At 48.9% G+C, this 14,238-nt stretch overlaps 1 long non-coding RNA gene across 1 annotated transcript in view; it reads right to left on the reverse strand.

The window, feature by feature from the left end:
- Positions 1-14,238, reverse strand: part of LOC109314453 — a 19,269-nt gene that overhangs the window by 1,099 nt on the left and 3,932 nt on the right. The window lies entirely within an intron of this gene.

Genomic DNA, 14,238 nt, shown 5'->3' on the forward strand with positions numbered 1-14,238 from the left:
TGACCAGTGCCGCATAGAGGGGGAGGATCACCTCCCTGGACCTGCTCGAGATGCATCTGTGGATGCAGGACAAGGTGCGGTCGGCCTTCCTGACCGCGTCCCCACACTGCCGGCCCGTGTTCATCTTGGCATCAATGACGACTTCAAGATTCATTAGAGCCAATGGGTAAAAATTCCTTTTTTTTTTTCCCCTCTATCCATGTCTTCAACTTGCAGACATGTTGAGAAGAAGGTCTCTGTTTAGTAGAGCATATTTATCCTGCCCCTCATGCCCTGTATATACCTTCATAGACTGACTGGACCCAACAGGAGCCCTGACCTCTAGGCATGGGCGACTAGTCTAGTGTAATTCCCTTAAATTAAGCCATTCCATATGACCTGGCCTTTCTGAACTGAAGATAAAGTAAACTCTAAAGCTTTGAACAAAGCTCTGAACACAACTGAAGCCTCAGTCTGCAGACTCCCAGGGGTATGCTCTGCTAAGTTCTCACATGCTGAACTGCTTTAAGCCCTACCAGTATACAAATGGGATGCATCTAAACATAACGCACATGCTCCGAGAAACACTAATGGAATTTTGCTTGGAGGTACTCTTTTTTGTTGTTTTTCATGAAACAATATCCTAGCACAACCTCAGACCTGGGTACATGATGTGCAAGTCTTGTTCTTTGTATGGGTGCTGTGAATCTGGCCTTATAGATTTCCTGTTCCTAATTAGCACACAGGCTACCTGTGCACTTGGGTAAGTTTGTGACTAAATTTGTGACTCCATCAACACTAGAACTGGTTGCTGATATAGGCTTGTCAAACCAGCAAGACCAGCCAGCCCTCCTAGGGGAGACATGGCTTTTCTCAGTATAGCTTTTGTTGCTTCCCTGAGCAAAATAATCTGTACCAGCTAAGGTACTTATTAGGCCATTATAACTGTTTCCATTCCTGGGGGGTTTCTGGTGTATAGAAAGTTACTCCCTTAAGCAGCATTACTGTCTCAGCAAAAATTTCCCTTGTAGATCAACTCCGTCATGATCTTCTGTGCTGCACTTGGCTGGCAGTGAACACACCCAAAGAGGCTGTTGTTCGCCAGTGGGTGGGGAGGAGAACCTAATGCCTCTTTGTTCTTCCTTCCAGCTTGATCTCACAGCATTCGCCCCTGAAGCCTGCACTGCCAATTCAAGCCCATGCTTGGCTCAGCTCTGGTCAGGCTCGTGAAGGTGAGCCTGTGATGTTCTGGGCCTCTTGCAGTCAATGGTGCATTGAAGCACATCAGGAAAGGATAAGGTAAGGTATTTCCTCTGGGCTGGGTGCCCAGTAACTTTGGAGGGGAGAGGAAGTGGGTTTCCAAGGCCCCTTCAGAAAGCACTGCCCACTCCTGTCTAGCAAGGCAGAAAGAAAGAGCTCTCTAGCCAAGTTGTCTCTGGACATCTTGATGCAGCACTCTAGGGCTTCCCCTTTGTTTTTGCTGGTAGCTGTAATTCCTCCTGCCATGAAATAGGCACCCAATGCCAAGTTTAGACACAGTCTAGACGCAACCTGTATATTTATAACCCTGGCACATGAGGTGGCAGCTGGTGGGGTATAAACAGCATTCAAACATATTGAGAGGCAGAGCTATTTATACCACCAGGATGATGAATTTAGACTTACAACTAAAAGGACAGAGGCTGCAATTCACAGCATAGAAAATCCACTGCAGATGTCAAGGTGTTGCCCCTTCACGTGCGGACATGAGGGCAGGAGATGACATGAGTTAAATTCACTGTTAATCCTCAAGCTGAACCAGACCTGGGGCCAGATTCATCCCTGCAGCAAGTCCATTGATTATCCTCATGTCTCACCAAGGATCAGTTTGGCCCACCGACTGCGAAGAGTGACTACCAGCTGAATCAGGCTTAGCATAATCCCTATGGGCTCTGCCAGAAACAGGCTCTTGAGTAATTCATCTGGGAGCTCTTTTGCCAGGAAATTAGGCAGTTCTTGGTTCAAGCTGGAGCAGTGATAAAGTACAAACAGTAAGTAACAGCCAGGAGGTTGCTCTCCAAAGGCTTAGTGTCACTCCAGTCAGTAGGCATTTTCACCTCTTTTACAAGGCTAAGACTTGACAAGTACATGGCCGCCATGTGCATGTAGGATGCCATCTAAGTGTACATTGGCATTTGCATCTTGAGTCCTGGAAGATGACTCTTCAGTCTGCAGACTGCTCATGGTAAAATGAAACAGAACATGCTGGGACTTCTAGCCTTGGTGGAGCCAAACCCTGCAGCTTGTTTCAGGTTATGCCACTTATGTGCATTTTCGTGTTGGGCAACATTTGGGTCCTGGGGCCCTGTGTAAACTATGATACTTCAGGGTCTCATCTGGGAAAGAAAAGGAGGACTCTTAGACTGCACTAAGCAATGGTAACTGCACTGAACTGTGGGTCAGGTTTGGCTGAACAATTTGAGTGTTCTTGTGCTGGAGAGTACATTCAATATGAGGACCACAGTTCATGTACAAACATGCATCCAGTTTCCCACTCCTGCTTTTACTGAAAGGAAGGTTTTATCCCCATTTTACAGCTGGGAATGTTGAGATGGGCAAATCACTGCCAGAACCCAGATATCGCAGGCCTTACCAGTGCGATCATTTTTCTTACCTGTGGGAAGAATAGGGAGGAACAACAACATTATGAATTGGACAAAGTTGTTCCATGTCATGCAGTTGTACTTGAATGGGAGAAAGCAGAGTCTGGTGGAAAGAGCAGAAAACTGGGAGCCATTTGTGCTGTTTTCTTGAATGAATCACAACCTCTGTGTGCCTCAGTTTCCACATCTGTTCATTGAAGATAATACTGACACAGTGGGTGCATCTGTACAAGATGCTACAGTGCCGATGCAACAAGCTACTGTGCCATAGCTCATTGTTAAGGCGCTGTAGCTTCGTCAGGCACAAACCGTGACAGCGATGCTACTGCACACTACCGACAAGTTACAGTGCAGTAGCTCGTTGTTACTGGACAGTAGCATGTAAAAGTAACCATGCGGTGATAGGACTGTGCACTAATGCTGCTTACTGCACAGTCATTTAGTACTTGGTTAAGCAAGTACTACATTATTGCGCAGTAACAACTGCACCGTCGGCCGCTCGTGTAGACATGGCCAGTGTGGCCTAATGTCTATAAGTTACTTTGAGATCCTTGGGTGAAGTGAGACGGGCACGCACTAGATTCTTCGATTATGTGAGTTTGGGCTCTCAGCCACCGGTCCAACTGCTTGTCTTTACCTGCGTCCTTAGACCAGACTCACAACATGACTTCATTTCTAGTTTGTCTTTGTTGCAAGAATACGTTGGGGGGTTTTAACCTTTTAAAGGCCTCTGGTCAGACCCATCGTCTCTCTGCTATTTTTGTCACGATCTGTCTTCTCAAACAGCTGTCCGAGCTCCAGCTCTTTCAGAAGTGCAAGAAATGGAGGGCGGGAGGGGAATATCAAGAGAGACGCGTTCCTCACTGAGGATCCTCCAAAGCTAACAGGGTGTAAAAGTTTTTGTGTCAGGCCCTTCTTGGATTCAGCCCTGCAGGGGAAGGAGTGTCACAACAAGAACTGGACATGACCACACTACTCTCTCCTTTTTTCAGCTAACCACAAAAGGTTTTAGATTACTGCCTCTAACTGGGAGGAACCGGTTCTGCTGGTGATGATGAGGGAAAAAGGTGAGGTTGGAGTCAGGTGGCAGTACATATCCGGCTGTGTCCTTTACGTGACTTGCATGTCATGAAACACCCCTTCCCTTCATCCAACAGAACACTTTTCCAGGCATAATTAGCTTTAATAATAGCCTCTGCTTTTCCTCTGAGAATGCAAAGCACTGTACAAACATGTGTTGATTCCCACAACCCTTTGCCTCGTGCTTGGTGGTGTCGCAGACACCCTCCTTTATAGCTGGTCACCTAACGCACAGAGGCAAAATGCCCAAGCTACAGGTCACACGGTGAGTTGGTGGAAGGTTTGAGAGGAGTTAGAGGCTCCACACCAGTGATATCATGCTTTTACTATGTAGAGACTGGCCCCCCTAGGCAGCTGTACACCGTGGTCCTCTGTTGGGTGCCCTGCTCTCAAGCTGGGTACAAATCCACCTCCTGGTGCTTCCAGATGCAGTTTACCCTGATGGGGGGAAGCAGAAGTTTGTCCGGGTGGATCCAGGAGAAACCTGCACTGCTGTGTTTGGCTGTAATCCGTTTTTTATGAGCTATCTGTGTGCAATGATCAGTGACGAGAAGGTGTGTGTTTGTGGCGGGGGTGTATATATGAGCAGTCTGCAGACTGAAAAGTTGTCTTCCAGGACTCAAGGTGCAAATGCCAATGTACCTACATTGCATCCTACATGCACATGGCGGCCATGAACTTGTCAGATCTTAGCCTTGTAAAAGAGGTGAATATGCCTGCTGAGTAGAGCGGCACTAAGCCTTTGGAGAGCAACCTCCTGGCTGTTACTTACTGTTTGTACTTTATCACTGCTCCAGCTTGAACCAAGAACTGCCTAATTTCCTGGCAAAAGAGCTCCCAGATGAATTACTCAGGAGCGGAGCCTGTTTCTGGCAGAGCCCATAGGGGTATGCTAAGCCTGATTCAGGTGGTAGTCACTCTTTGCAGTCGGTGGGCCAAACTGATCCTTGGTGAGACATGAGGATAATCAATGGACTTGCTGCAGGGGTGAATCTGGCCCCAGGTCTGGTTCAGCTCAAGGATTAACAGTGAATTTAACTCATGTCATCTCCTGCCCTCATGTCCGCACGTGAAGGGGCAACGCCTTGACATCTGCAGTGGATTTTCTATGCTGTGAATTGCAGCCTCTGTCCTTTTAGTTGTAAGTCTAAATTCATCATCCTGATGGTATGTATATATAAAGACATATATACTTTTACAAAAAAAAAAGATCCATGTGCAAGGCAAGAATGTATCAATCATGAAAGGTTCCACCAGTGATTTTTTTAGTCCTACATTGCACACAGCTGGGCCATTGCACAAGAAGCAGTTAAGGGAAACTAGCCTCAAATGGGTCAAGTTGCTTATTCAAATGAACCCAGGACTGGGAAGAAAAAGAGAAGTGAAAATGGTGAGAGATGAACTGACCCCAAATAGGAAACCCCAACTGCAGATGGACTCCACTGCTGGCTGGGGACACTGAAAGGCCACACTTAGTGGGCCAGCACTGCAGAGGTTGTTCCTCAACCAAGAAGAGCCTCCACCCTGCATTGAGGGAGAATAATAATATATAAATTACTCAAGGCAATTTTGTTCCCCATTTAATGCTGGTGTTTCTTTCCTGCTCTCAGGCCAAGATCCTTCTGCAGGAACATCAGCCTGCTCACCTTGCTTGTGGGCCCTATCTTCACACCTCTTTCTGTATACGGGACTCACTGCCCTGAAGCCTTTGCTGACATGCTCCCAACAGGGGGACTGACCCCCAGGGTACTGGTGCATTCAGACTTTCCTCTGTGCATTTGGCCTCCATGTGATGCTAACAGAGGAGTGTGGTGCCCTCTAGTGCACAAAGAAAAGTGTCGCAGTTGGTAAGCATCATGACAAAGGCTGTTGTGCTTTTTTGCCCCCTGCAACTGCATACTTTTAACATGGCAGAGTTGATTTCTGAGGCACAAGTGGTGGGAGCTACCTCAGCTGCAAGTGGTGCAAGCCTGGGATCAGCTGTTTACGCAACGTTTTAGTATGAGGCACCAGGGCCTTCCAGTTTGAGACGTGACTCACCATTTATATTTGCATAACAAACCATTTGCACTTCCATAAACTCTGGAGGGATTTTGCCTGGAGATTCTAGCTTTGGTGCATCTCAGAAATACTTGGAGACTTGAAGGGGGGGTGGGGGGGAGTCTCTCTGTCTGGCTAACGCAGGGCTTGACCCCCTTTGCAGAGGCACACATTTATGTGCTAACACCCCCAAAGCGTGCATTGAGCTTTGTGCAGTTAGAAGACATCTAGTAGCCTCCAGAGTGAACAGCTCATCGCTAAGGATTCACTGTACGCTGAGAAGGCGGGGCAGCAAAGTAAAACCCAGTGCAGGCTATACAGAACTTCCCATTTGATGAAGTGGAGGAAGGTTTGGGGCCTTGCAGTTAGAGGCCAACACTGGGAAATAGGAGTTTTGGGTTTTATTCCAGATTCTACCACAGTTTTTCTTAGGCCAGTTAGCAACTGCCCCATGCCTCAGTTTCTCTCACTGTAAAATGGGGAAAATACTTGCCCCCCAGAGAGGCACTGTAAGTGCTGGTTGAGGTTTGCCAAGTGCTTGGAAATCATGGGATGGTGAGTGCAGTAAAAGTGCAAACGAGTGTGGTTACTACACATTTCTTAGCATCCTGTAGTAGTCTGTTCTTATCTTCCTCTGCCCCCCTATCCCATCAGGAGGTGCACCTACTTTCGCAGCTGCTGCCTGCACTCTTTCCCTTCTGGAGAAGGAGGTACTGGTACTTTTGACCATCAGAAGAGGCCCTCTTCTACCGGCTGCTCCAGACTTACTCCTGGCCCTCTTTAATCTGGTTGCTGTCCCCACTTCATTCTGTTGCTGCCTTTGTGTCACTTCTTCCCTTGCCCTTCTCTCATCCTCTGAGGCCCAAGAAAGGACATTTGTCAGCAGAGTGTAGTTATTTGAGACGGGACTGTCTCCTCTCAAGAAGCTCTGCCTGTTCTGCTGCAGCCAGGATATCAATATATACTGGAAAGTGGAAACAAGCCTGCTCTTGAGCTATAACTCTTCAGCACACCAGGAGGTTCCCAAGGTTGCTGCCAGGATCCAGTGCCACAGATGTCTCCTGCTGAGTAACTCTGAAATTGCTTTAGGGAGTAGAGATGGTCATCTGGCTACCATCAAAAGGAAATAATGTGACTGAGTCTTGGCTGAGATTAAGACCCAGCCAGACAAAGCCTTGGCTGGGACGATACAGATGGGACTAGTCCTGCTTTGTGCAAGGGGCTGGAGTAGATGACCTCCCGAGCTCCCTTCCAACCCTATTTTCTATGGCTCCATGAAATGAGAGCAAAAACCTTCCTGCCAGGATGCACAGAAGAAGAGGTACAGGTTATTTTCTAGTCTTAATCTTTGAGTTTTAGACAGTCTGCTTTCTAATTTGTTGCTGAAATGCAAGGATTCCCAAGGTCTTGATTTATCATTCCTGTTCCTTTCCAGGGGAAGAGAAGACTAGAACCTATCCAAGGTTTCTCTCCTCGCATGGAGAATTGCAGGAGGTGTTGGAGCATTACTCTTCTAAAATGCTGCTGATGCCCCAGACCCTGGTGCCTGCTCTGGCAATCAGAGATTGGCATATAGAAACAAAAGAAAATCCAAACTGTGCTTGACTGTATAAAGAGAATAGTCAGGAACTAGCTTCTCAGGTACTGCTCAAAGCAGCTCCTATTCATTCCTTCGTAACAAGGTTTCCAGCTGGGGGACAGTAAATGAAAATGGATATTAGTTCAAAAAAATACTTTGGAGCCGCACCATCATTACACGTTGTTCAAAGCCATTGAAGAATTCCCATGGTTTGCTCTGCCAGGGACTGAGTGAACGCTGCAGGCAGGGATTGAGTTCCAAGCTGCGATTACTTTTTTAGGTGGAGACTTGAGTTTAATGAATCCAGCACAAAAGGCCCCATCCTCCGTTCTGCCTGTACACCTAACACGCCTACTTAAGGGAGACTGGGATGCCCAAGGAATGCAAGATCTGGCCCTGCCTAGGCATGATCACTAATTCACAAGCACTGCCAAACCTTAAAGATGCCGGCCTGAATTCTGGCCGATGCAGCATGTAGCCAGCCAGAAAACCATAGGCAGCAGCAGGATGCGACTGGCTCTTGGCTGAGATTATTGGGCCACTCTGTAACCTCAGTGGCACACTACTATGAGCAGTCCCTGGGTTGGTGACAAAGAACCGCATTCTGGGGCTGATTGCTCACTCAACAGCCCTGCTGCCATGCCTATTACACCCAGCTGGGATGAGGGAGCCTGGAGGAAGTGTGGGGTGGCGGTAGATCATAGCCAGCAACTCACCTGCATGGAATTATGCTTTCACATGCAGCACAGTCTTCCTTTTTCAGTTGCCAGCCAGAATCCAGGTCCTGGCACAGGTCTTTTAGCAAACTAGTCCTCTATAGTGGCTTGCACACCATGATGGTAGGTGCAGAACCTAGGTGGATAGATGGCTGTGTTTTCCCAGTTTTTTGGTCACTGGGGTGGCCAAGAGCTGTACAGCGCTGAGCACACCAGTACTCCCAGCCTCCCTTCCCAGCAGTGCCCAATTTTTTGCTTTTTTTTAGCTTCCCTCTTGCTGGTGCTAGCCTCTCACCCAGGACCCTGGAGCTGTAGGAGAGTACGCCCTGTTCTGTCCCCTGATGGCATCTCTCTGTTATCAGCAGGGATGTACACACAGGATGCTGACGGGCTTGTTCCCCGATAGCAGGTTGAGTGTGCAGCACTGGAAGATCTTTGTTTTGACTTGCAAGCACAGCACATTCGATAGGGAGCCTGTTGCAAGGACACCAGGCCTGATGCCATCCTCTTTACGCAGACAAGGCTTCTGGGTGACCTGCCTACGTTAGGAGTACAGCATTGTCACGGTCCCTGCCCTGCCTCCTCTACCTCTCACATGGGCTGAGGGGTTGCATGTGTTGAGATTTGAGGGGTTGCATTGTGTTCAGATTGTGCTGGTTAGGGATATGGGTTGGGGGGGTTGTTGTCTGGGGGCTGTATGTACAAAGTAGGCATGTGCATATGAAAGGTATGCAAGTCAAGGAGGGGTGAGCAGTCAGGAGATGGTTTGTGCTCATTGTTTAAGGGTTCACATATCAGTGCTGTAGATTCGTGCCTACCTGGCCATGCTTAGCAGGGTATGTTGCAAGGCTGCATGTCTTAGGAGGTCGCACCTCTTCCAAGGGTGTGCATTGGGGGTTGTGTGGGGATGTACTGGGGGGATGTTACAGCCCCTAAGCGGTATGTACTGGGGGGATCACACCTCCTAGAGGGGTATATCTTGAGGGGTGCACAAGTGTGTTTGAGTAACAGCCTCTAGTAGACGGGGAGGAGGAGCATGGGGGTTGCATGCGTGTCACGCATGTGCCAAGGCTGCGTGCTTGGGGCTGCACTGTGCACATTCAGGGGCTCACACCTGCAGCGGGAGGCATGCACACACGTGTGCTGGGCCCTGCTGCACACTGAGGGAAGGGCCTGCCTAGGAATCTGCCCAGGGATATTTCCCATCCAGGGGCTCTGGCATTCTGGGATGTCCTGGGGAGGCTGCAGAGCTCATTTCCTCAGCGCTTGGCACGGTGTCTGCTTCCCAGCTCCCCAGCAGCCATGTGAAGCTGCAGGGAGGCCGTGAGGTGAGGCATGTTTGAGCTGTTGCCTGGGTGATGGCTAAACATTTACTTCAAATAATAATTGTAAAATAACTTAGCGTCGGGGCAGTGGGGCTGGGGAAGGGGGCTGCCACTGCCCATTGTTCCAGGGAGCCCCATAAAATCCTCAGCAAAAAGCTACTTATGTGAGCCAAGTTGGCTGAGACTCAACCCAGACTTGGAGCCCGAAGCTGCTGGGCCTTCTCCTGGAAAGAGGAAAGACAGGTGAAGAGCAAAGAATGATTCCTAGGGCCTGAGACAGCTCGCCAGACATGGGCCCCATAGTGCCCTGGCTCTCGTGGGAGCACAGGCCTGCAAGGGACCTCCTAGGCACAGTCTGGTCCCCTGCTGTTGTGTCATGGAGCCCTTGTAACCAGGCTCTGGGAGCCACCACGGCAGCCCACTTCTGGGGAGAGCTTTGCACCAGGGCTGCTCCTCGCCCCATCCTGTGCGCGGCATGTTCTTCTGCCATGCGTCTACCAGGCAGCCAGCCCCTCTGCCCAGGCTCTGGCCCATTGCAGCATCCCAGGGCATCTGCTAGTTACTTCGTGTTGAATTAACAGCAGAAGAAACTGCAGGTGCCCTACGGCTCTACCAGCATCTCGGAGACCAGGTGCAGAGGCAGCGTGTGTGAGACCGTGGGCCAAAACCCGGCCTGCCTATGGCACATCTGGCTCACGAGGCTGGGGTGGGGAAGGTCTGGATGCAAAGGGAAGCAGCAGGCCTCCGCAGCGTACACGTCTCTGGTCCTGTAGGCACCGGACAAGCCCATAAGCACTTGCACGCAGGAAAGCTGCCTGTGGAGAAAGTGGCTGACTCTCTTGTCCTCTGTGGGTGTCCTTCAGGAGACAGGGCTTCAAGATATATTGCAGCTCTAACTTCCATGATATATGCATGTGGTTGGTAGTAACAGCTGCTGCATCACCCATTTGGCCAGGTGTATCACAGCTCTGAATGACCCCTTCTCCATCATTAGGAGGCAGACTGCCACCTGGACCATTATTATCTAGGACTTGGGGAACCATCCCAGAAGGCAAACAGCAGCCAATAGGATTCAAGCCGCTCCGGGTCACTGATTACTGCAGGTCTCAGAACAGGACTGGGGCAGGGCTGGGCTTTTTTACCTTACGTGTTTACAGCACCAAGCAAAATGAGGTCCAGGCCCTGGGCGAGGAACTCAGAGTTATTAGAACAACATGAGAAGAACTAAGGACTCTGACACAGGTAGCATCACCAGCTAGTCTGTTCCTGGTGGACTACGACCCGCACAGCTCTACAGTAGGGATGTGCATTGCCTTTTCAGACCTAGATTTGAGGATGGTGGGGCTTTTAGCTGTCTCTTGGTGAACTGAAAAAAGCAGGTCCCTCCTGGACCAGTCAGCTACATAACAGATGGTCAATAATCATCTGCCCTGCTCTGCCGTCATAGCAAGCCCAGCCTTAGGGTAGGCCAATGTGATGGTAACCTGCCTCCAAACAGATGTTGCAATGTTAGATAGACATGGGAGGGACAGGGTTGTATTTGACATGCAACATGAGGTCATCTTTCTTTATTCCCCTTTGGGTGGGATATATCAGCAAGCTGCCGTTTGCCCTGAATGTAGTGATTAATGTCTCTTAAAAAATCCACACATGCTGCTGCCTTTTCCCAGTTAACTCATTGTCTACCCATTTTCCTTCCCACTTCTTACTGGAGTCAGAGATAAGCCAGCCTTAGGACTGGAATAAACAAGACAAGTCTGACCTCCCCAATTAAAGGAGCCCTGCAATCAGCCCTCCTCCTCCTGCACTCCTTTCCTGAGCTCGAGTTTTGTTGGTATTCAGATTGAATCTGATGTCAGGGACTAAACGCTCCTCTGTTATGCCAAGACAACATCACTGAGTCCAAGGAAGTTGGGCTGATATAACAGTGAGAAGAATTTGGTCATCAGGAGATAAGTGATATCAGCATAGGGCAGCTCCAGTAAGCGGTGCCTTATGACTAATTGGAAAGAGGAGGTGCAGGCAATGGGAGAAGTGGATAAGGAACCAGAATCCGTTTCAGTGACTTCCCTTATTTTTTCTAAGAACCCACCTCTGGCATGTGGGAGTTTATATAATGTGCTGACCTGGAATTTTTCATGTTGCAATGGAAGGATGCCTCATGGGATCTGCACATCCTGTAAGCCCATAGCAGCTCGTGCACTATGGGGAATCCCCACCGAAATCAGAAATGTGCCATTTGAATTAAGCCAGGCTGTACCCAGAGACTAGAAAATCCCTGGAGATCTGGCTTTACAAGAAGGTGTGATTTGGTATTTAAGGCAACAGGTTGGCCCATGGGAATCCAGGGTTGAATTTCTGTTGACTCCTAGGTTAGGGACAGATATTACACAAAAACCAGCATAAGCATTCAAAACCCTGCTCAACTCTGTAACACAACAGAAATTCAGTGCGTGTAAACCGCTCTCATAATGGCCCAAACCGATTTAAGACAAACCTGGATGGATGTAGCATCAAACTTAACTGATTTAGGTTAAATCGGTTTAGTGAACTTCTGTCGCATATCCCCTCCAGATTCAAGTTAACTCACAGTCCCTCAGCATCCCAGGATGCTTTGCAAATTCCCTGCAACCTCACCCCCCACAGGGTAGGCAGCCTAGCCTTGGCCCAAGCTGTCCGCTCCAGCTGAGCAGGTGTACACTAGCACCCCCCAGCTTCTGGCCTGAGCCACGACAGACATGTGGCTGCATTTGTGGAATCAAAAGTGAATATCTGTTCACTTGTTTATTGGTTCGATCTACGCAGCTTAGACTAACCTGCAAAGATTGAACTGTCTGTACTTCGCCTTAGGGACAAGCCACTTAAATCTGAACAGTACTTAAACAGTGATCCTTCTCAACAAGGGTGCTACAAATCAGTATCCTCACAGCATTTAAAGCCCATCTAATGTTTACTTACTTCTGATTACTGAACAGCTTTGGGAGTGTTTGATGGCAGAGCACGGGCTAAGTGACCGAGCCTGGCCAGATTCCAAGCAGGACTCTCCAAAGACACCAGAAAGACCTCTGCAGAAGGTGCAGATCTCAGCTTATGGAGCACTTTTGGGGGGGGAGGGGGGAGGGTCAGGAGCTTATTAGTGCAGCTGCTGTGTGCAAAGTGCTGTTGAGTTAGGATGGCAGCTGGTGCCACCTGATGGGTAAGTGGTTTGGTTTGAATGCGGGTGCACGAGCCTGAAACAAAGCCCAACATGGTGAGGAGACCTGGAAAATGCAAAAGCCATTGCAGAGCCCTAAAGCAACTCCCTTTCACCTGTACCCAGGCTTAGTCTGACCTGTACTGGTTGGTGTAGCTCTCTCTCACACACACAATCACCACCGGGCCAACTCTGTGCCAAACTGCCATGGAAACAAAACCCAACTCTCCTCCCAGGAGGGCTGGGCCTGAAGTTTGACACACTCAATGGCTGACAGCATCTTACACCAGCTGGATGGAGAAAACAGGTATCCAAGGTGTGAGCCCCTGCCCAGCAAGGCAGAGGACACTGGGAGCAAACCTGCTCTGAATCTGTGAGCAAGATGGTCTTGGCATCGGAGTGGAGCTTGTGCAACCAGGCCTCATTAAAAACAACTGCTCTGTTTCCATCTAAGTCATGTAGGCATTTTCTCTCCCACCCTAGCTAGATGGCTCCTGGAATTACACCAGATCAGTCTGTGGTGCTGAGCTTTTGGAGATGTGGGAGGAAGAGAGGAATAAAGCTTGGTTGAGTTGCTAGGCTAACCACTTTCTGATTGCTGTCACTTAAAGTGAAATGCTTAGTAGTGGTGAAGGGGACCGGGCTGACAGTCATGTAAAACCAAAGGGCTCTGTCCCTAGATGAAGTAAAAGCTGTACGAACTGAGCCGTTGTCCGGGCTAGTAACATTTTTTCCATCAAACGGTGCCTCTTTGCTGGAGAAAGTGTTGATTTTTCCCCGAAAAAACCCAAACCCAAGATATTTCAATTCAGATATCTTTCTAGTGTCTTCGAGGCTGTCTGGTTTCATCACATCCTTGCTGTGAGAGGGCAATGGGGCAGCGTCCCCCGTGACACACCATGGGCAGGGGCTTCCTCATCATGAACTGATGTGGGTCTGTGCCCGGTGAGGCAGATGACATTGGCACTAAACCTGCTCTGAATCTCTGGCTGCGAACAAATGTTCTTGGCACGCAACTGGAGCTTATCCCACTAGGTCTCATTAAAAAGCAGTTCCTCTGTTTCCATATAAGTCTTACAGGTGTTTTCACTCCCTTCTTCATTGGTTGGCTCTTGAAATTACATCAGATTGTGGTTCCTGTCGCTGTGTTTCTGTGGGTGTAGAAGATGTAGTCCACCCAGAGACTGCATGTAATTCGTGTTCAAAATCCTGACTTGAGGACCTGCTTATGGTCTATCAAAGTCAAAGGAATCTGTTGCAAGCAGCTTCAACGGTTCCTATCCCATGATAGAAGAAGTGAGGGTTGGTTAATATTTCTAAAGTGCTTTGAGATCCTGTAAGTATAACATGCTTGCCATGCAGTAGTAAGTTGGTTAATGTTTCTAAAGTGCTTTGCGATCCTGTAAGTGTAACTGCTTCTCTCCCTGCAGTTGCTCTCTACAACCCTTAACTCACATTGGAGTCAGAAGCAGACTGGCCAAGTTTGCCGATGACACCAAACTTTGGAGCAAAGCATCCACACCAGCAGACAGGCGGGTGATCCAGGCTGACCTGGACAAGCTCAGCAAATGGGCAGGTGAGAACCTGATGGTTTCCACACTGAAAAATGCAAGGTTCTCCACCTTGGGAGGAAAAACCTGCAGCACCCTTATAGGCTCGGCAGTGCTACGTTGGTTAGCACTAC

Source organism: Crocodylus porosus, unplaced genomic scaffold, assembly GCF_001723895.1.
Source record: "Crocodylus porosus isolate Cpor-Errol unplaced genomic scaffold, CroPor_comp1, whole genome shotgun sequence".
Lineage (NCBI taxonomy): Eukaryota > Metazoa > Chordata > Crocodylia > Crocodylidae > Crocodylus > Crocodylus porosus.